Source organism: Macaca nemestrina, chromosome 2 (assembly GCF_043159975.1).
Source record: "Macaca nemestrina isolate mMacNem1 chromosome 2, mMacNem.hap1, whole genome shotgun sequence".
In the NCBI taxonomy this organism is placed as follows: domain Eukaryota; kingdom Metazoa; phylum Chordata; class Mammalia; order Primates; family Cercopithecidae; genus Macaca; species Macaca nemestrina.
In genome coordinates, this window is record NC_092126.1 from 170,079,956 (window position 1) to 170,102,813 (window position 22,858).

At 42.4% G+C, this 22,858-nt stretch overlaps 1 protein-coding gene across 1 annotated transcript in view; it reads left to right on the forward strand.

Annotated features, from left to right (window-relative positions):
- Positions 1–2,486: 2,486 nt before the first annotated feature.
- LOC105470386 (upstream transcription factor family member 3) overlaps positions 2,487–22,858 on the forward strand; it is a 43,966-nt gene continuing 23,594 nt past the window's right edge. The window contains exons 1-2 of the mRNA XM_071092404.1: positions 2,487–2,748; positions 21,835–21,950. The gene's annotated coding sequence lies outside the window, so the exon portion shown is untranslated. The remainder of the gene's footprint in view (positions 2,749–21,834; positions 21,951–22,858) is intronic.

The window sequence follows — 22,858 nt, forward strand, 5'->3', positions numbered from 1 at the left end:
CCCAGGCTCTCAGTGGCCTCTTCCCGCAGTCAGTCATCTCCAGTAGCAGGAAAAAACGGAGGTCTTGATATGAAACTGGGGATGCAAGGAAGTGCTTATGTATCATGCAAATAGTCTTTCAGCACCATTGAAAAGTCTCAAGAATGTGGGTGAAAATCAGATTCATTCTGTCCACTTGAAAAAAAATGAACTAACAGCCCTATACACCAGTTTCACTTGGCCAGTATATTTTACCACCAATATAGGTCACTGAAGCACTGCCAGCTAGTTCGAAAATAGGACTGGTGTGATTATCTGAAACGGATGTTGAATGGGTAAAGCCAAGGAAAAGATTCTGGGCTTCAGCCCAGGAGTTGAAGACCAACCTGGGCAACATAATGTGACCCCCATCTCTACCCAAAAGAAAACTGCCGGGCATGTGGTTCCAGCTACTCAGGAGGCTGAGGTGGGAGGATCGCTTGAGTTTGGGAGGTGGAGGCTGCAGTGAGCTGTTAACAGTGCCACTGACCTTCAGCCTTGGCAACAGAGGGAGACCCTGTCGCAGGAAAAAAGAAAACAAAGAAAACAAAGGAAAGGAAAATAAAGGAAAGGAAAGGAAAGGAAAGGAAAGGAAAGGAAAGGAAAGGAAAGGAAAGGAAAGGAAAGGAAAGGAAAGGAAAGGAAAGGAAAAGGGAAAGGGAAAGGGAAAGGAAAAGGGAGAGGGAAAGGGAAAGGGAAGGAAAGGAAAAGAAAAAGAAAAAAGAGAAAAGAAAGGAGAAAGGCTGCACTTAGGAAATAAGGATTAATTTAAAAAGCTAATATTGTGATCTTTATCAAACAGAAATTGCTCTTCTTTTCTATGTCTATATCGTGCCAGAAATATATTAATGTGTATTTTTAAAGGTGATCTAAAGAAACGGTTAAATTCTGTTTCATGATTCATCAAAACTATTTGTGTGGCTTTACTTTAGAATTGATGCATTGCAGTTGTTTAGGAAATCATGCATACCCTAGATATATTTGTTAACGGGAAATGCCTGAACACATTGGAAATTGTTTCCTATGGCTGAGCATACCAATACTATACAATTTTATGGTGATGTTATTAGCATTGTTATTATGGCTCTGACTCGTAGAATCTTTCTTATCTGCAGCTTTGATTTGGATGTGCCAAGTCTGTTCAAAGGCTAATTCGAACTTCGTGTGCCTAGATGGATGAGTTAAAGTTTTCTAGCCTGTTTATTAGTACCCCAGTTTATAAGCAACACTACAGGCCTTCCGTTTCATCATAGCTTTTCAATCCACTGTACAAACATAAGACTCCGTTACTGTTAACCTTTACCCTTTTGCTCAATGCGATTTCTGCTGCTTCAGTATACAGGCTCAAGTAATTCCCATTATGCCATGCCCTGTGTGCACCTTCTGGAAGTTACCTGATCTGGAAGTTAGCCCATGGACAGAAGTTAGCCCATGGACAGCAAAGATCTGGGATATTTCCAAATCTGGTTGTGGAAGGGCTTGGAAATCTATAACCACAACCAGGTGGAGGACACCTGTTTCAGGAGGGGGTTATAAAATATGAAGCGAAACTAGGGAAAGGGAGTTGTGATCACGGTTCCAAGGGCTCCACACCCATCTTGGAGTTAAGGGGCACTCAGGTCTCCAATTCGTGACCCGTAGCCCTACTTCTGCTAGATCCAGGTCTTTAGTAACCCAGGCTTGAGATTTCAAACCCCATCCCCCAATGCCAAACTCCCTTGTCCCAGCTGGGAGGCCCCCAGGGCATTTCTGAACATGGCCATCTCCAGTTCGCAGAAATCTGTGTGTTGCTGCAAATAAAGGATGACAAGAGACCACAGCCTACGAATGCGAGCAACGTCAAGTCAGCAACAATCTTCCAGTTATCGAGAAGTCGGAGACGTCTGATTCTCTTTCTTCCTCACATTTACTAAGAGGTATCTTCTTGCCTCCCTGCCCTCCACGTTAAGAGGGGCTATTCCGAAAGACTTCCTTGCCCCCTTTCTTTTCAATTTTTCCACTTCCAAACTCCTACTGAAAGACGAAGAAAAGAGACCACAGAACAAGGTAGAAAGAAGTTTCGTAGAACACCTTCTTTTCTAGGTTCTCAAGGCGTCCCCTTTAAGGAACCAGGCCCACCTCTTTCCCATTCATCTACTGGCTTTCCTTCCTGTCCGTCACTCTACCTTTAAGAATATTTCCTGTTCCTTCAACCCAACTTGCACACCTCCGCCCCCCGGCCCTCCTCATTGGGCCGCCCGAACTCCGTTCACTCCTTGGTTTTCTCTCCGCCTCCTCCCGCCCTCTAAGCCTAGCGCTACGGTATTCTGTCTTCTTATTGGCTATCATGGCAGCGTTCCCGCAGCCTGATTGGCTGGCTGAGTGACAGAGGCGGGAGCGCGGCGCGCCCAGGGTAGGCTGTTCGCTTGCCGAGCTGCGGCCGCGGGAGGGGCGGGGAAGGGCGGGGGGAGGGGGGCTGGGAAAGTTGAGGCCGCGCTGCTGCCGGGTCTCCGGCCTTGAGGGCTCGGGCTCGCAGCGGCGGCGGTGGCCGTAAAAAGAGGCGGCGGGGGCGGGGGGAGAGGAGGGCCTGGGCCCGCGCTCCCCCAGCCCCGGAGGAGCAGGCGGCGGCCGCGGACGGAGAGATTCGTCCAGACGGTCAGACACTCCTGCCTTCCCCTCCTGGGATCATGACCCAGGCGGGGGTCTTCGCCGTCCCCGCCGCCACCGCGGCCGAGACCGCGCAGCCGGCGGGTAAGTGACTGCGGGAGGGGGCCACTGACAGCCGGGGCGGGGGGCGGGGGCCGGGGCTGCGGGGGCGGCTCCGGGGGGCGGCCCCGGGCTCAGCTCCACCCACCCCCTTCCTGCTCCCAGAGGCCAGGGCTGCGCTAAAGTGCGCCTCCTTCCTGGGGACCCCTGCGTGCAGCACCTCGTGGGGTGCCAGCGTCCGCGGCGTGCGCACCCCTCTTCTCCCGCCCGCCCTGTGTCCCCGGCTGCCAGGCCCGTGGGGGGCTCGCACTGCGCCCCAACTCGTAGATGCGCTCGGGGCGAGAGGGGCCCCACGCTGCCCTGAGTGCATAAAGAGCTGGGCAGCCAGGTTCACACCAGATGGCCTTTGCCCGCCTCCTTCACCTTTTCCTGTCTTCTTCATTCCCCTTCTTTGCTCGCCCTCTGAATTTCTTTCGTACCCGTTCGTCAGACTTATGTGGCTTACTGTTTCCCTCTCACCTCTCTGTCGAAGTGTTAGGCTTGTGTTTTCTTTTTAGAAGCCTTTCTTTTGCTTTCTGAATAGAAGCAGTGCAAGTGAATGACCAACTCTTGAAATCTACTTTCTTGTATCCGGATGAAATATAAGATTCCTGGGCTCTTGTTCATGTTTACAATTTTGATAGTTGAATTCACCCCACTCGTTCTTGAAGCTTGTCCTCCCAACCCTCCCCGTTACATTGGGATATGGTCCTTTGCGTTTATTAACTTTATCTGGAAATAAGAGACTGCATAAACCAAAGTGCAGAATTTCAACTTCCGTTCTCATAACATTTTTACCATCAAGTAGATACAGTAACCTAACACCACACAAAACAAGACACTCGTGGCCAACTGTGTAGGTAAAGAAGACATTTCCTTACCTATAAACAACGTACAGATTTCTTGAATAAATCTTACGGTGAGTAACGTGGATCCTGAAACATATTCAGGTTTGCTCTTTTGTAAAGAAAACCAAACAGACAAACTTACTTTTTAAAGGATCAACAGGCTGTCCTACTCTCCATTCACCTTGATGACTGTTTTCTCCCTCACAGGACTCTTGTTTAATAACATAGTATAGAGTTGTTGTTTGGGATACATGTGTTGTTTCTCTTTATACTCAAAGTATTTGTTACAAAATAAGTAAAATACATTGTAATGGCACTTCTGAAAGCAGAAGTAATGTATCCATGCAAGAATGAATACTTAATCTTAAAGCAGTTTTGCTTTAGTCTAAGCCAAGCTTGTCCAACCCGCGTCTGAGGATGGCTTTTAATGTAGCCCAAGACAAGAAGACAAATTTGCAAACTTTCTTTTATTTTTTTTTGAGACGGAGTCTCGCTCTGTCGGCTAGGCTGGAGTGCAGTGGTGTTATCTCAGTTTACTGCAACCTCCGCCTCCTGGGTTCAAGCAATTCTCCTGCATCTGCCTCCTGAGTAGCTGGGATTACAGGCGCACGCCACCAGCCCAACTATTTTTTTTTTTTTTTTTTTTCAGTAGAGACAGGGTTTCTCCGTGTTGGCCAGGCTGGTCTTGCACTCCTGACCTCAGGTGATGCACCTGCTTCGGTTTCCGAAAATGCTGGGATTACAGGCATGAGCCGCCGCTCCCGGCCTCAAATTTGTAAAATTTCTTAAAACATTATGAGATTTTTGTGTGTGATATTTATTTATTTATTTATTGAAGCTCATCAGCTATCATTAGTGTTAGTGTATTTTATGGGTGGCCCAAAACAATTCTTCTTCCCAAGTGGCCCAGGGAAGTCAAAAGATTGGACACACCTGGTCTAAGCTAAAAGACTTAGATGTTCGTAGGTATTGGGATCTCTCTGTATTTAGGAGTTTTGCAAAATCTGGAAGCAGCCTAGAACATTCTCTAATATAAAAGGAGTGCATTGCAGGGATATAAGAGCAGCTTAGAATTGAAGTACTTATTTGCTAGGTTAGTCGTCTATGGAACATCATGGAAGTAAAATTCTAAAGTTGTAGACCTTACACTCAATGAACCAGTCATGTATGAGAAATTGATGGGTACTTTTCCTATTTTCAGAGCTTAGCTTTGTCAACAAGGGAAAAGAAACACTAAGAAAACTGAGAATTTTTAACTCAGGTTAGAAGATAAGCTTCAACAGGTTATCAGCTCAAATTTGTTGCTTATAAACAGGGTCTTAAATCAATCTTGAGCCTTAGTCATATCTGTCATGCTTTACCTCTCTGTTCTCTAGCCCAGTGGTTCTCAATTCAGACTGTACATGAGCATCACCTTGTGTGTCTTTAAGTTTTAATGCCCAGGCCACTTCCCCCAGAAATTCTCTTATTTTTGATCTGGAGTAAAGCTCTGCCTTGGGCATATTTTTTAAAGCTCTCCAGGTGATTCTGTTCAGTAGCCCTGGCTAAGAACTCCCATGAGACTAGAACAGTGTCCAAAAGCTAAGCTTGTGTTCTGGGCTTTTCTAAATCAGGCTTCACTCATGTGTCCAACTTTCCCCCCACTGCTTTTGCTAAAGATGTTGACCTTTCTCAGGATATGGACACTTTTACTCTATTCCTCCCTCCTGCCAACAATAGTTCTAATTACACTTTTATGAAAGTTTTCTGGGTAGCTTACTCTAGTTCTTAGTGATCGACTGCCTTTGAACTTCTATGCTACATGTTTAAAAGATTCTCTTTAGGCTTACAGTATGTGGCAGTTTAAGTTCTGTGTGTTTCATTGTTCTCAAATGTAATGATAAGGAATACTTTATTTTTCATCTCTTCTGCAGTGGTTTTCTTTAAGTTGGACTGGTTTGGTTTGGAACCCTTCTGACTCTTCCTGCAACCGTAGTTTTAGGTTTGATTTCATCTGATGTATGTTAGTAGCTTCCTCATACCTTAACTAGCATTGAATTCATGTATAGACATCTATAGACATCTGTTTTTTTTTTTTTTTCCATATCTTTTCTTGATTTCATTAGTAGGTTATTTATCTTCCATGGCCCCATAACAGTTTGTACTTGTTTCTGTGTTAGCACTTAGCACATTGCCATAAGTATGTGTTTTCGTGCCTTCCCCACCATACTGCTAACCAGGGCCTCCATGTTGAGCAACTCCAGGGGTTACCATTCACATATTCTTGAATACCATTGCAACATGGCAGAAATAGAGCTCCACCAACATAGGAACTGTTTTATCTTTGTATTCTTAGGACCTAACATTGCATTTGTGATTACTAGGCGGTTAATAAATGTTCTTGAATGAGTAAATGACTGCCATGTTATATATTATAAAAAGATAGCCATATACATCTTGAACATAAGTTGATTTGGCATCAATTGATTTTGCTCTTAACTATTTTATGTCCTATACTCCCATTATAGATTTGTTAAAGGTTAGTAGAATCTAAGTGATTGTAGTTGTGACAGACCCCTTAAATATGTAAACTTCCTTCCATTATGCACAGGCATATATGTGTCTTGAGTCTTTTACTCTGTGCTGTAAAGGTGTACACTTATTATTCATAAAATACTTATGGAACTCTTGCTAAGAGAAACGTGGTTAACCGTCCAATTGGATAATTTTTCTTTTTCTCATTAAAATTTCCATATGGGGACAACTGCACTACTTCAGAAGGCCGGATCTTTTAATTAGATCAGTAGGGCATAATAAGTTGTTTCTATTAGTGTGCTAATACTGTGTTTTTAATTCAGTTCACCAAGTATTTATTGGGTATTTACTATGTGCCCAACGCTGTTAGGTGCTAAAGAGAATACAGAAATAGTAAGTGGTGGTCTCGGCTCATAAGAACTTTTTAGACTTATTGGGAGGATTGTTTAAGGAACTCAATGGAGTATTCATTAGATGCCAAATTAAACATAAGTACGTAAAATATATGATGTAATGATTAATACAAAAAAAAGGAAAGATAAGATTTTCTTTCAGCAGACATTTATTACTCAATTACTGAGTGCTAATTGTTGAGGATACAAACATGAAATTTATTATAGTCTGGTGGTGAAAACTAGTAAGTATACAGATTGTATTTCATGTTAAGACATTGTGGAGTATTAGGATGTTTGGGAGTATGAAGAAGGGTTTTAGTCTAACCTCTAAGGCAGGGGTCCCCAAATGGCCTATTAGGAACCAGGCCGCACAGCAGGAGATGAGCTACCCTCCTGTCAGATCAGTGGCAGTATTAGATTTTCATAGGAGCGCGAGCCCTATTTTGAACCACACATGCAAAGGATCTAGGTTGCGCGTTCCTTATGAGAATCTAATGCGTGAGATAGATGGAACAGTTTCATCCCAAAACCATCCGCTGCACTCCCTGTCCGTGGGAAAATTGTCTTCCACGAAACCAGTCCCTGGTGCCAAAAAGGTTGGGACCACTGCTCTAGGGGTCAGAGAAAGCTTTATAGAGGATAATGAAGAGTTCTCAGGAATTCCATAAACAGCAGAAACCAAAGTGAAGGAGACAGGGAGAAGAAATTTGTGGTGTCACTACTATCTACCTTTGTGTCATTTGAGGGACCAATTTCTCTTTGATTATAAACCATAGAAATTGAATTTGGCTAACTTAAGCAGCAAATGGATACTGGATAAACTCACAGAAAGAAAGGAAGATAGAATACTGAAGCCTTGGGAAGGCCAGGAAAACAGAAGCTCCCAGGATCACAAGGATCCATGGGGCTAACTCAGCCTCAGCAAGCTTTCCTGCTTGTGCAGGGAGTCTTCTTAGTTAGCCCCATGCCCACCCCAGAGGTGAGCCCGTGTTTGATGGTCCCATCAGATTTCAGGAATGGGACAGAGAAGATCTCCAAAGCAAAGGCAGGATATTATTGTCAGAAGGCCAAAACAACAGATTTCTTACAATGTTTGTTGGATTTGGCAGTGCAGAAGTCTTTTGGTGAGCTTGGTGTAAGCAGTTTTAGGAATAAAAGTCAGGTAACAGCTGGTTGAAGAGTGAATAGGAAGTGAGGAAGGGCGGGTAGTAAGTATAAACAACTTGTTCAAGAAGACTGGTGGTTGGAAGGAAGAATGGGGACACCTATAGGGAGTTGCAAGATCAGGAGAAAAATCATTTTAGGTTTTTACATAGAAAACATTGAATAAGGATTTATTTTTATTTTTGTTGAGATGGGGTCTCACTCTGTCTCACGGGCTGGAGTGCAGTGGTGCAATCTTGGCTCCCTGGAACCTCCGCCTCCTGGGCTCAAGCCATCCTCCTACCTCAGGCTCCTGGTTAGCTGGGATTACAGGTTTGCAGCACCATGCCTGGCTAATTTTTGGTATTTTTGGTAGAGATGGCGTTTTGCTTTGTTTCCCAGGCTGATCTCAAACTCCTGAGCTCAAGTGATCCACCTCCCTTGGCCTCTCAGGGTGCTGGGATTACAGGTGTGAGCCACTGTGCCTGGCCCTGAATAAGGATATTTTTAATGGAAAAGTACAAAGAGGGAAGGAGGGATTAATAATATATGAAAGAAAAGGGATATTCTATAAGAAGTTTACTAAGTAGTGAGAGTGATAGAGTCCATAGTATAGGTAGAGGGTTTAGTTTTGCTAGAAATATTAGGAAAGATTTTATAGAGGAGGATAGACTTGCCCCGGACTTTAAAGGGTTAGTAGGATTTGGATAAACAGAGCAAAGTGGAAAGGTCCTTTCAGTGGGAAAATGGCATGGATTTAGCACAAAGTGGACTAGCTGATAAGGTGCACAGGGATAAACCTGTCTGAATTGAAGAGGAGGGAAGGGTAGATGGCATGGTTAGCTAGAAAACCCTCCTTTTATGTGTGTTGTGCTAGGTGGAAGTGGGTAGGTGAGACCTGCCAGTGAAGAAGGTACAGTCATGAATGCCAAGACCTGGAGTTTGGATGTGATGCAGTAGATCATGGAAAATAGTACTGTAGATTCTGAAGCAGGAGAGGACATGGTAAATGTGCCGAATTGAAAAGACTGTAAGACATTGGGGCATAAACTCCATCAAATGGGAGAAAGGCTGAGGGCAATAACAAAGACTGCCTAAGGCCAGACATGTGTAAAATGGGGCCTAATCTAAGGTGGTCATAACAAAGGGGAAGAGATGAGCATTATGAAAATAATTGATAGGATTTGGTGAGAAGATATGAAGATTATTTTTGGGTCTAGAGCCAGGTTAAACTTTTGGTGTCATTGATAAAATGGAGAACTTGGAAATACATATCTTAAGAGAAAAGGGAATTTAACACATTCCAAACAGACTTGTTAATTTGTTCAAAATGCAATGTTCTGAAGAGAGATTTGGAGCAAAGTTAGAGTTGAAAGGTAGCTTTCTTACAAAAACATAAAGGCTTTTACACAGAAACAGTTTGGACCTTTGTAGGGAAAAAGCAAACCTGAAAAAGAGAAGAGAGCGTTGAACCTTGGAACTCAAAGGAGAAAGAAAAGTGTCCATGTTAGAGAAAGAGGATGCATAATAGGAGAGGAGAAAGACAACCTAGGAGAGAGAATTTCAAGAAAGAGAGAGATCAGCAGCCTCAAATCCTGCCAAGAGGGAAATCATCTATGATTGGTGAAAAATAGCCCCTGACCTCCAAGGAAGCAGCTGTGGTTGGCTGGAGCAGCCAGAAGGTTTAGGAGACACTGGCCAAGTTGGAGAGGTGAGAAGTTTCACAGGAACATGGGGAGAGAAATAGACTTGTAGGCAGAAAAGGCAGTAAATTCTTGTTTAACATGCGGAAAATCCTTGCATTTTGGAAGGAGAGATGGTTAAGAGAGAAAATAAAGTGCTAAAGAGAAAATAATCAAATATAAAGTCCCTTTTCTCAGATCAAATAATTAAGAAGTCCTGGAGGCCTGAAATGATATATTTATAGATTTATAGGATTTATGGTAAATGTAGAATCCAGTTAAGGAACTTGGACCAAATGACTTGACTTCTATCTTCTCAGTAAATTAAGGGGGAAATGGAAGAAAGACAACTAACATGTATTGAGCACCTGCTATGTACCAGGCACTTTGCTAGATCCATAAAATGTATCATCATGTAAACTCGTAACAGTCCTCTGAGAAGCTGGTGAGACTCTCCCAGTTTTAAATGTGAGGATGCTGAGACTCTAAAGGGTACTTATTTCAAAATCAGATAACCAGTACCTGCCAGCTTTGAGATGTGATCCTAAGTCTGACATCAAAGGCTTTTTCTTTTTTTTTTTTTTTTGAGACAGAGTCTCGCTCTGTCGCCCAGGCTGGAGTGCAGTGGCCGCATCTCAGCTCACTGCAAGCTCCGCCTCCCGGGTCTACGCCATTCTCCTGCCTCAGCCTCCCGAGTAGCTGGGACTACAGGCGCCCGCCACCTCACCCGGCTAGTTTTTTGTATTTTTTTAGTAGAGACGGGGTTTCACCGTATTAGCCAGGCTGGTCTCGATCTCCTGACCTTGTGATCCGCCCGTCTCGGCCTCCCAAAGTGCTGGGATTACAGGCTTGAGCCACCGCGCCCGGCCCATCAAAGGCTTTTTCTATTTACTATACAATTTCATTCATTGATGTGAGGTGAAGGGTACGTGGCGGCTTAACAGCATCTGTATTTTTATTTTTATTTTTTTTGAGACAGAGTCTCGCTCTGTCACCCAGGCTGGAGTGCAGTGGCACAATCTCGGCTCACTGCAAGCTCCGCCTCCTGGGTTCACGCCATTCTCCTGCCTCAGCCTCCCGAGTAGCTGGGACTACAGGCACCCCCCCACCACGCCCGAATAATTTTTTTTGTATTTTCAGTAGAGACAGGGTTTCACCATGTTAGCCAGGATGGTCTCGATCTCCTGACCTCGTGATCTGCCCACCTCAGCCTCCCAGAGTGCTGAGATTACAGGTGTGAGCCACCACGCCTGACCAGCATCTGTATTAATGACCTCAGTGGCTGTGCTTTGGAATCATTTCAGGAGTTTTGAAAAATTCTTGCACCTCACCTCAGTCACTCATTCCTTCATTCAACAAATACTTGTTGATTACTCACTTATGTGCCTAGCATGATTCTAGGCACTTAGAGTACATCAGTGAATGAAACACACTCAAATACCTGCCCTCAAGAACACTATATCCTGTATACTGAACCAGTCTCTGGAAACGAATTCTGGTGATTCTGATGAGTATTCAGTTTTCAGAACCACTGCTCTAGGAGTAATTGATGAGAGACAGACTAGGTTTGCTGAGTGTGAATTCAAAATGGGCCTTCTGGCCAGGTGCGGTGGCTCATGCCTGTAATCCCAGCACTTAGGGAGGCCAAGGTGGGCGGATCACAAGGTCGGTAGTTCGAGACGAGCCTGGCCAACATGGTGAAACCCTGTCTCTACTAAATATACAAAAAATTAGCCGGGCGTGGTGGTGAGTGCCTGTAATCCCAGCCACTTGGGAGGCTGAGGCCTTAGGAGAATCACTTTAACTCGGGAGGTAGAGGTTGCATAGAGCCGAGATCACGTGATTGCACTCCAGCTTGGGAGACAGGGCGAGAGTCCGTCTCAAAAAAAAAAAAAAAAAAAAGATGGGGGGGGCCTTCCCTGCAGATGGCACTGAGGGCCATTCAGTAACAGAGGAGAAAACATTACTGGTAGGTGATCATAGATCAAGAAACTAGCCTAAGACCAAGGAGTTAAACTTTGAATTAGCTGACCCTGGAGTCAGTTTTACAGTTATACTACAAAGCAAACTTATTAATGATTATAATAATATTTTACATTTGTATAAATTTAGCTATACTAGTTTCAGAAGACTATCGTTCGTTCAATAAGCATTTGAGTTACACATTGTGCGTGTATTGTGCTAAGCCCTTCGGATAAAAGAACAAAGTTGTTCTTGCCTTAAAGGACCTTGGATGTGTATGATGTCAGTTGATCCTTAAAAGAACTATGAGGAGTGGAGTTAGCATTCTGGAACCAATTTATATGGCTATTAGGTTTGAGGAAATTCGTAAAAGTAATTGTAGATATTGGGAGCCAGATTTCTCACTGTCAGAAAGATATTACAAATAAGCAGGGGGGAAGACTATACTGAGCCCTGTGGTGCTAGATTAGAATCAGAGATGTAAGTATAAACTCATGCTTATTTTAATATAAATACAGATAGATACAGAGGCAAATGTAGATCTATGTCTATACATGGGTTAATAGACATACATTATAGCTGTGTCTGCTGAGAAGGCCTGGAAGCAGTGATACCCCAGTAGCAATGAGAACAGGCAGCACCTAGATCTTGGTTTCTAAATTCCATTCTCCAATGAAAGGAACAAAAATTCCTTGAATGGAAAGCTGATTCTAAGAGTGGGGCAGGGGAAACACAAGATGAGCCTGGAGTATCTTGTAGTACCAAAAAGTAAGGAAGTGCTAGAAAGGGGGGGTGTGTGTGTGCGCGCACGCGCACGCCTGTGTGTGCATAAAGGGCACAACAGCTAATCCAAAAGAGCACCCAATGGCCAATGTGTGGACAATTTGAACAACATATTAACCCTAGCATTGAATTGTGATCTGAAGAATACAGTGAATCTCCATGAGTCCATCCTGATATAAATAAATAAATAGGGGAGAAGTGACAGATCTTCCTTGCAGAATAATTATAAATATATTTACATAATCCTTTTTCTAAGAGGTAGAGATTAATTCTCCTCACTTTGAGTGTGGGCTAGACTTAGTATTCACTTCCAAAAAATAAAGGACAAAAAGGGGAAAATCGTAATATAGAAATAGATACTTGAATAGTGTTAACAGGAAATTTAAGGAGGAAAAGAGTACTTCTTTTCACAACTCCTTCGGTATGATCTGAGTAGATTAATACAAGCATATTTCATTTGCATAATGAAAAAATCTAGTTAAGTAACAAATAAAAAGAATAAGAAAGTAGGAAAATAAGAATTACTGTAATTATTGTTGAAAAGCTGGGAAAGATGTCATGTATAGATCACAAGCACTGAGGAGGGGATGAGGCAGAGCAAGATGGCTGAATAGAACCCTCCAGCAATTGCCCGCATGCTGCAGAACAACTATCCACATAAGAACCAAATATCAGGTGGCCAGGCACTGTGCCTCACACCTGTAATACTGGCAGGTTGGGAGGTTGAGGTGGAGGATTGCTTAAGGCCAGGAGTTTGAGACCAGTTTGCTCTACATAGTGAGACCCTGTCTCTACAAAGAAAACAAAATCGGGTAAGTGATCACAGTACCTAGTTTTAGCATCATATCAAGGAAGGAGACACTGAAGAGGGTAGGAAAGACAGCCTTGAATTGCCTACACCACCCTTTCCCCCTCCTCCAGCCATGCAGAGAGAATCTCTGTGCTTGCGGGAGGGAGAGCAAAGTGACTGTGCAACTTTTCATTGGAATTCAGTGCTGCTCTGTCACAGTGGAAAGCAGCGCAGGGCAGAAATAAGCTGATGCCCACAGAGGGAGCATTCAGACCAGCCCTTGCCAGAGGGGAGTCTTCCATCCTATCAGTTGGAACACGAGTTCCAGCTAGCCCCACCACTGAGGGCTAAAGTGCTCTGGTGTTCTAAATGAACTTGAAAGGCAGTCTAGGCCACAAGGCCTGCAATTCCTGTGCAAGTCCTAGTGCTGCAATGGGCTTGGAACCAGTGAACATGGGGTGCACACGACCTAGTGAAATACTAGGTGGAGTGGCCAAAGGAGTGCTTGCATCACCACTCCTCCAACTCCAGACATCACAGCTTGCAGCTCCAGGAGAAGAGGGAAAAGTAAAGAGGATTTTGTCTTGCAACTTGGATTCCAGCTCAGCCACAGTAAAATAAAGCCCCCATTCTAGACTATAGCTTCTGGATGACAATTCTAGACCAACCCTGTGCCAGAAGGGAACCCACTGCCCTAAAGAGAAGGCTACACTCCTGGCAGAATTCACCACCTGCTGACTAAAGAGCCATTGGGTTTTGAATAAACATCAGCAGTAGCCAGGCAGTAGTTGCCGTGGGCCCTGGGCAAGACCCAAAACTGCTGATTTCAGGTGTAACCCAGCACATTTCTCATCTGTGGTGGCCATCAGGAGAGACTCCTGCTTGAGAAAAGGAGAGGGAAGAATAAAGAGGATTTTGTTTTATAACTCAGGTACCAGCTCAGCCACAATAAAATAAAGCACCAAGTAGATTCCTGGAGATTCCAGGCTTTGGCTCCTGGAGTGCATTTCTAGACCCCCCACTGGGCCAGAATGGAACCCACGACCCTGAAGGGAGAGACCCAGTCCTGGCAGGATTCATCATCTGCTCAGTAAAGAGCCCCTGGGCTTGAATAAACATCAGTGATAGTCAGGAGATAGTTGCCACAGGCCTTGGGCAAAACCCAATACTGTACTGGCTTCAGGTGTGTCCCAGCAGTCTCAGTGGGTTTATCCACAGGAGCGTTGCATGACTCCACCCCCAACTCCAGGCAACTCAGCATGAAGAAAGAGACTCCATTTGCTTGGGGGGAAGTAGAGGAAGAGAACAAGAGATTCCGCTTGATATGTTAGGGAATTCTGGATCTTTCTCAAGACCACTAAAGTGGTACCTTTGCAGAAGTCACAGCATTACTGGACTTGGGAGTGCCCCCTAATGTACATATGGTTGCAGTGACCAAAGACTTAGATTACAACACTTATTTCCTGTTGAATAACTTAGAAAGCCTTCTGAAGAAGTATGGGTACAAACAAGCCAGACAAAACAAACTGGAATAAATATCTAACTTTTCAGTGCACAAACATTGACAAACATCCACAAGCATCAAGGCCATCCAGGAAAACATGACCTCACTGAATGAACTAAATAAGGCACCAGTGACCAATTCCAGAGTGGCAGAGATATCTGACTTTTGAGACAGAGCATTCAAAATAGCTGTTTTGAAGAAGCTTAACAAAATCCCAGATAACACAGAGAAGAAATTCAGAATCCTATCAGGTAAATTTAACAAAGATATTAAAATAATTAAAAAGAATCAAGCAGAAATTCTGGAGGTGAAAAATTCAGTAGACAAACTAAAGAATGTATCAGTCTCTCAACAGTAGAATGGATCAAGCAGAAGAAAGAATGAGTGAGCTTGAAGACAGGCTATATGAAAATACTCGGAGGAGGCAAAAGAAAAAAATATGAAGCATGCCTACAGGATTTAGAAAACAGCTTCAAAAGGGGAAATCTAAGAGTTATTGGTCTTAAAGAGGAAGTGGAGAGAGAGATTGAGGTAGAAAGTTTATTCAAAGAGATAATATTGGAGAAATTTCCAAATCTAGAGAAAGATACTAGTATTCAAGTCTAAGGAGGTTATAGATCACCAAGAAAAATTAAAGAAGACTACCTCAAGACAGGTAATAATCACACTCCCAAAGGTCAAGGATAAAAAAGGATCCTAAAAGCAGCAAGGGAAAGAAAAAAATAACATATAAAGCATTTCCGGTATGTTTGGCCACAGATTTCTCAGTGGAAACCTTACAGACCGGAAGAGAGTCAGATGACATATTTAAAGTGCTGAAAGAAAAAGACTTTTATCCTAGAATATTATATCCAGTGAAAATACACTTCAAACATCAAGAGGAAATAAAGACTTTCTCAGACAAACAAAAGCTGAGGGATTTTGTCAACACCAGACCTGTCCTACAAGAAATGCTGAAGGGAGTTCTTCAGCCTGAAAGAAAAAGATGTTAACAAGCAATAAGAAATTGTCTGAAGGTATGTGGTAACAGTAAATACGTAGACAAATACAGAATATTTTAACACTATAGTGTGTAAGCTACTCATGTCTTGAGTAGGAAGACTAAAAGACAAATCTATCAAAAATAATAACTACAACATTTTAAAAGGTAGTGTAATAAGATATAAGTAGAAACATCAGAAGGTTAAAAAGCAGGGGATGGGCCGGGCATGGTGGGTCACGCCTGTAATCTCAGCACTTTGGGAGGCCAAGGTGGGTGGATCACGAGGTCAAGAGATCAAGACCATCCTGGCCAACATAGTGAAACCCCGTCTCTACTAAAAATATAAAAATCAGCTGGGCTGGGCATGGTGGCACATGCCTGTAGTCCCACCTACTCGGGCGGCTGAAGCAGGAGAATTGCTTGAACCTGGGAGGTGGAGGTTGCAGTAAGCTGAGATCACACCACTGTACTCCAGCCTGGCAACAGAGTGAGACTCCATCTCAAAAAAAAAAAAAAAAAAAAAAAAAACGGGATGAAATTTAAGTGTAGAGTTTTGTATCTGATGTAAAAAAAAAAAAAAAGATTCAGATTTTCTGTTTACTCTTATGTTCATGAAGTAAACTATAGTTTTTAAAACCAGATAATAGTTTTTATACATAAAAACTAGAGTTTTTTATCAGTTTTCTCTTGGCTTGTTTGTTTTTGCAATTAGAGTTAGATTGTCATTAGTCAAAATAGTGGGTTATGAGATGTTATTTGCAAGCCTCATGGTAACCTCAAGTCAAAAAAATACAATAAATACACAAAATGTATAAAGCAAGAAATTAAAACATACCACCAGAGAAAAACACTGACATGAGAAGGAAGAGAAGACCATAAAACAACCAGAAAACAGAAAACAAAATGGCGGGAGTAAGTTTTTACCTATCAATAATAATATTGAATGTAAATGGGCTAAACGCTCCAATCCAAAGACATAGAGTGGCTGAATGGATTAAAGAGGAAGAAGAAGAAGAAGAAAAAACCCCAATGATCTGTTTCCTACAACAAACGCACTTCTCTTATAAAGACGCACACACATAGACTGAAAATAAAGGGATGGAAAAGATATACCATAGAAATGGAAACCAAAATAAGAGCAGGAGTAGCTATACTTACATCAAATAAAATAGATTTCAAGACAAAAACTATAAAAAGAGACAACATCATTATATAATTTTAAAGGGAACATTTCAGCAAGAGGATATAACAACTGTAAATATATATGCACCCAATAGGGGAGCACCCAGATAAAGTAAATATTATTATATCAAAAAGAGAGATAGACCCCGATACAATAATAGTTGGAGACTTCAACACTTCACTTTCAGCATTGGACAGATTATTCAGACAGAAGAAAATCAATAAACATTAGACTTAATTTGCACTATTGACCAAATGGACTTAATAGATATTTATAGAACATTTCATCCAGCAGCTGCAGAATGTACAGTTTTCTCCTCAGCACATGGATCATTCTCAAGGATAGATCCTATGTTAGGCCACAAAGCAAGTGGTGTTTTTTTGTTTGTTTGTTTTAGTTTGGTTTGGTTTTGTTTTGCAAGACAGGGTCTCACTCTGTCGCCCAAGCTGAAGTGCAGTGGCATGATCATGGCTCATTGCAACCTCGACTTCCCAGGCTTAAGTGATTCTTCCACCTCAGTCTCTGCAGTATTTGGGACTACAGGCACATGCCACCTATCTGGATACTTTTTTCTATTTTTTGTAGAGATAGGGTCTCACTATATTGCCTAGGCTGGTCTTGAACTCCTAGGTTCAAGCAGTCCTCCCACTTCTGCCTCCCAAAGTGATGGGATTACAGGTATGAGCCACTGTGCCTGGACAAAGTCTTAAAACATTTTTAGGTGGGCTTCGCTGGTGGCTTACGCCTGTAATCCCAGGACTTTGGGGGGCTGAGGCGGGTGGATCACAAGGTCAAGAGTTCAAGACCAACCTGGCCAAGATGGTGAAACCCCGTCTCTAGTAAAAATGCAAAAAAATTAGCCAGGCATGGTGGTGGGCATCTGTAATCCCAGCTACTTGGGAGGCTGAGGGAGAGAATTGCTTGAACCCAGGAGGTGGAGGTTGCAGTGAGCTGAGATCGCATCACTGCGCTCCAGCCTGGGTGACGGAGTAAGACTCCATCTCAAAAAACAAAAAATTGAAATTGAAATAATCTTGCTGAGTGTGATAGCTCATGCCTAATCCCAGCACTTTGGGAGGCTGAGGCGGGCGGCTCACCTGAAGTCAGGAGCTTGAGACCAACCTGGCCAACATGGCAAAACCCTGTCTGTACTAAAAATCCGAAAAAAAAAAGAAGAAAAGAAAGCCAGGCATGGTGGTGAAATAATATCAAGTATCTTCTCTGATCACAGTGGAATAATGCTATAATCAATAATAAGAGAAACTTCGGAAACTATGTGAATATAGGAAAATTAAACAATATGCTCCTGAGTGATCAGTGGGTCAATAAACAAATTAAGAAGGAAATTAAAAAATTCCTTAAACGAAAATGGAAACACAGCATACAAAACCCTATGGGATACAGCAAAAGTGGTAATAAGATGAAAGCACCCACATCAAAAAAGTAGAAAAACTTCAGACTGGCCATAATGGCTCATGCTTGTAATCCCAGCGCTTTGGGAGGTCGAGGCAGGCAGATCACCTGGGGTTAGGAGTTCAAGACCAGCCTGGCCAACATGGTGAAACCGCGTCTCTACTAAAAACTACAAAAATTAGCCAGGCGTGCTGGTGGGTGCCTGTAATCCCAGTTACTCGGGAGGCTGAGGTAGGGAGAATTGCTTGAACCTGCAAGGTGCAGGTTGCAGTGAGCCAAGATCGCACTACTGCACTCCAACCTGGGTGATAGAGTGAGACTCTATCTCAAAAATAAAAATAAAAAGTAGAAAAACTTCAAATAAAGAACCTAACAGTACATCTTAAGAAACTAGAGAAGCAGTATCAAAGCAAACTCAAAAGTGTGGAAGAAATTAAGTAAAGATCAGAGCAGAAATAAGTGAAATTGAAATGAAAACAAAAACAATAAAATAGATTGACAAAACAAAACCTTTTTTTTTTTGTTTGGAGACAGAGTCTCACTCTGTCACTCAGACTGGAGTGGCGGGTGATCTTGGCTCACTGCAACCTCCGCCTCCTGGGTTCAAGTGATTCTCCTGCCTCAGCCTTAAATTACAGGCATGTGCCACCACACCCGGTGAATTTTTATGTTTTTAGTATAGACAGAGTTTTGCCACGTTGGCCAGGCTGGTCTTAAACTCCTCACCTCAAGTGATATGCCTCCCTCGGCCTCTCAAAGTGCTGGGATTACAAGTGTGAGCTACCGTAACCTGGCCAAAAAGTTTGTTTTTTGAAAAGATAAACAAAATCCACAAACCAAGACAAAAAGAGAGGAGACCCAAATAAAATAAAAAAAATGAAATAGACATACAGTGGATACCACAGAAATTCAAAGGATCATTACAGACTACTATAAGCAACTATATGCCAATAAATTGGAAAACCTAGAAGAAATAAATTCCTGGACACATACAACCTACCAAAATTGAACCATGAAGAAGTCCAAAACCTAAGTAGACCAATAACAAGTAATGATATCAACGTCATAATTAAAAGTCTCCCAGCAAAGAAAAGCCCAGGACCCAATAGCTTCACTGCGGAATTCTACCAAACATCTAAAGAAGAACTAATACCAGTCCTGTGGAAACTATTAAGAAAAATAGAGGAGGAGGGAATACTTCAAACTCATTCTATGAAGCCAGTGTTACCCTGATACCAAACCAAAGACACATCAATAAAAGAAAACTACAGGCCAATATCTGTGGCGAAAATTGATGCATCCTTGATCCTCCACTGCACTCCAAACTGGGCAACAAGAGCGAAACTCTGTCTCAAAAAAAAAAAAAAAAGAAAGAAAGAAAGAAAGAAAAACAGATAAACTCTGTTACAAATTCACATGCAGTTGTATATTTATACTCAGCAATAAAAATGAACAAATTACTAGATGAATTCAATAAAAATGAACAAACTACTAGATGAATTTCAGAAACATTATACTTAATGAAAGCTTTACACAAAAGAATTCCCAACCAGTATATTTGTATGAAGTTTTATGGTGAAAAAATTTAGGATAGGGTTTGCTTCTGGAGTAGGGGAAGGGATTGACTTGAAAGGGTCATGAAATAAGTTTCTCAGGCTGGGCACGGTGGCTCACGCCTGTAATCCCAGCACTTTGGGACGCCAAGATGGGTGGGTTGCTTGAGGTCAGGAGTTTGAGACCAGGTTGGCCAACATAGTGAAACCCCATCTCTACTAAAAATACAAAAATTAGCTGGATATGGTGGCAGGTGCCTGTAATCCCAGCTACTAGGGAGGCTGAGGCAGGAGAATTGCTTGAACTCAGGAGGCAGAGGTTGCAGTGAACGGAGATTGTGCCACTGCACTCCAGCCTGGGCAACAGAGCAAGACTCCGTCTCAAAAAAAAAAAGAACTTTCTCTGGTGATAATGTTCTGTACCTTGATGGGGTTGGGTCATGCAGTTGTGTGCATTCGTCAGAAACCATTGAATATTATACATAAGATTTATGCAATTTATTATATGTAAGGTTTACCTCAAGGAAGAAAGTTTTGAAAAATACGATTTTGATGCAGGTTATCTGAGTACCACACTGGGTTTGACTAACGTCAGGAATAGTTCTTCCATAAAAGCATAATTCAGAGATTACTAATGTAATTCTTTGGCATTCAGAAACTAATGCAGCCAAAATATTAATGGAACCAGGTGCAGTGGCTCTAAGCACTTTGGAAGACTGAGACAGCAGGATCACTTGAGGCCAGGAGTTAAGAGAGAGAGAGACCAGCCTGGACAGCATAGCGAGAGCCCATCTCTACAAAAAATTAGCTGGGAATAGTGATGTGTGCCTGTATTCCTAGCTACTTAGGAGGCTGAGGTGGGAGGATCACCTGAGCCCAGGAGTTTCAGGCTGCAGTGAGCTGTGATCATGCCACTGCACACCAGCCTGGATGACAAAGCAAAATCCTTTCTCTAAAAACATTTTTAAAAATTAAAAAAAATTTTTAATGACACTTTAAATATTTTAAAGTGTGTATTTGTATTTAGTTATGTAAATATATTTAAAATGTAACTTCTTTATTAATAAGCTAATTATTAAGTGGACAGGGATTTATGAAAATATTGTATAGTTACTTTCCATAGATGCTCTTTTTTTTAGCATCAGGAATGCAATTTTAATAGCATGAACATTGGACCTCTAAATAATTTTACATTGAGATGGATATTCATAATGGCATTTGGTAAATGGGATGATTTTGATTTACAGTTGTATTCCTCTTTCAGTTAAATTCCTGGCTTTCACCTGAGTGCAAAGAATGTTTACTTATGTGATAGACCCTTAGTGTCATTGACTTTCTAAGATTTTAGATACTGGTTATTATGGACTGAGCCCAGAAAAAAAAAAAAAAAGATTCTAGATGTTTAGACAGCTAGAACTTTTACTTTATGTCCCTTAATTATATGTGAAATTATCTGCAGACTTTCAAAAGGGCTGTAGGGGAAAGATTGGAACTAGGGTATTGGGCAGATGCTTGAATTTTCACCAATTAAAGATAACTGCCTGTGTTTCCAACTTTTTCCTATCAGAATCACCTGGGGCACTTATTAAAATTCAGATCCCTCTCTTGAAGTTTCTAAAATTTTTCTGTACCTAAAAAACCAAAAACAAAAAAGAAAGAGAGAAAGGAAGGGAGCGAGGGAGGAAGGGAGGGAGAAGGGAAGGGAAGGAGAGGGGAGGGTAAGGCAGGGGAGGGGAGGGAGAGGAGGGGAGATCACCCAAAGAGATTGTTGAAAATGCAAATTCCTGGGCCCTACCCGGACCTCTCATTTGTCATGTTTGGAATGAAGCCCCCAAATTTACATTTTTAAAGAACACATGCAATGCAAAGGTCTGAGGACTGTCTTCTAGTGTCACCGCCTTAGGGGAAGGTCCCTATGTAAGTTTTCAGGCAATCTTACAAGAGAGAAGTAGGAGGTAGGAAATTGAAGGAAAGATAATTTTAGAATTGAGAACAGAAGTTAGGGTAAGACCCAAGTGGAGGACTTTGAGTAACCAGCAGCTAGTAAGGACCGAAGGGACAATGAGCATGCATAAGAGAAAACAGAGAATCACCTCTTGGGGACCATCTATTGGCTGTAAGACTACCATCTTTGTGGGAGTGGAGCATTGGTAACCAAATAGGAAAGTGACTTTTGAGAGCAACTGCATTGATTTGCTTTCAAGTGGTGGGGAGAATTCAGGATCATCCTTCGTGGCACTAAAAATGTGCTTGCATGCCATAGGTTGTCAGCCTTTGCCTTACGTGGTGCTAATGGACACCTCACAACTATAAACATTCATTGATTTTTCTCTTGTGTAGTAAGAAGAAAGCATAACCCATAGACCATCTTCTGGCAGAAGATGATACATTTGGATCAGAAACGGGAGGCATTGGAAGCCAGGAATCAAAAGTGAAGAAACTCTGCAAGCCCTTAGGTGAGAAGGTCACAGGGATTATTCATTTATTTATTTAATTACATGTCCCCCACCATCACCATATGGTTACCTATTGTGAGCTCGTTGCTTTTAGGCTGATAGGTACTTCACAAATGGTAGGGGAAAAGTGGAATAGGAATAAACTGCTGGACATGGGTTTTGATGACACGTTTCTCCACAGGCTGCTTCAGTCAGTACTTTCTGTCTTCCCCTTCCTGCATTCATGTCTGCTTATTTCCCAGGACCCTTCTTCCTCCCTAGGGCTAAAGTTAACCTGAAATATCTCACTAACATTTAAAGCTAACATTTATTAAATCCTTATTACTACTAGGCAACATGGTCTTGTGCTGTCCCTGCAAAATTTCATTCCCTGCTCAGAACAATCCAAAAATGTAATACTGTTACTATGATTCATGGTGTAGATGAAGCATCTGAGGTTCTGAGGGTTATGTAACTTGCCCAAGACCTGACAGCTAGGAAGTGGCAGAAACAGATTTTAAACTCCTCATGCTTTCTGACTTCAGACTTCATACTTGCTACTTTTTCTCTCTCTCGGAGAAAAAAATGGGAAACCACACTACTTGCACCTCCTCCAGTGTACCACAGCAGGTATCCCAACTTGGTAGACTCATTTTGAAAGGTTGCTGATATGGTTTGGCTGCGTCCCCATCCAAATCTCATCTTGAATTGTAGTTCCCATATTCCCATTTGTCATGGGAGGGGCCCAAGTGGGAGGTAATTGAATCATGGGGGCCGTTACCCTCATGCTGTTCTTGTGATAGTGAGTGAGTTCTCATGAGATGATGGTTTTATAAGGAGCTTTCCTCACTTTGCTCGCCACTTCTCCCTCCCTCCACCATGTAAAGATGGATATGTTTGCTTCCCCTTCCACCATGATTGTAAGTCTT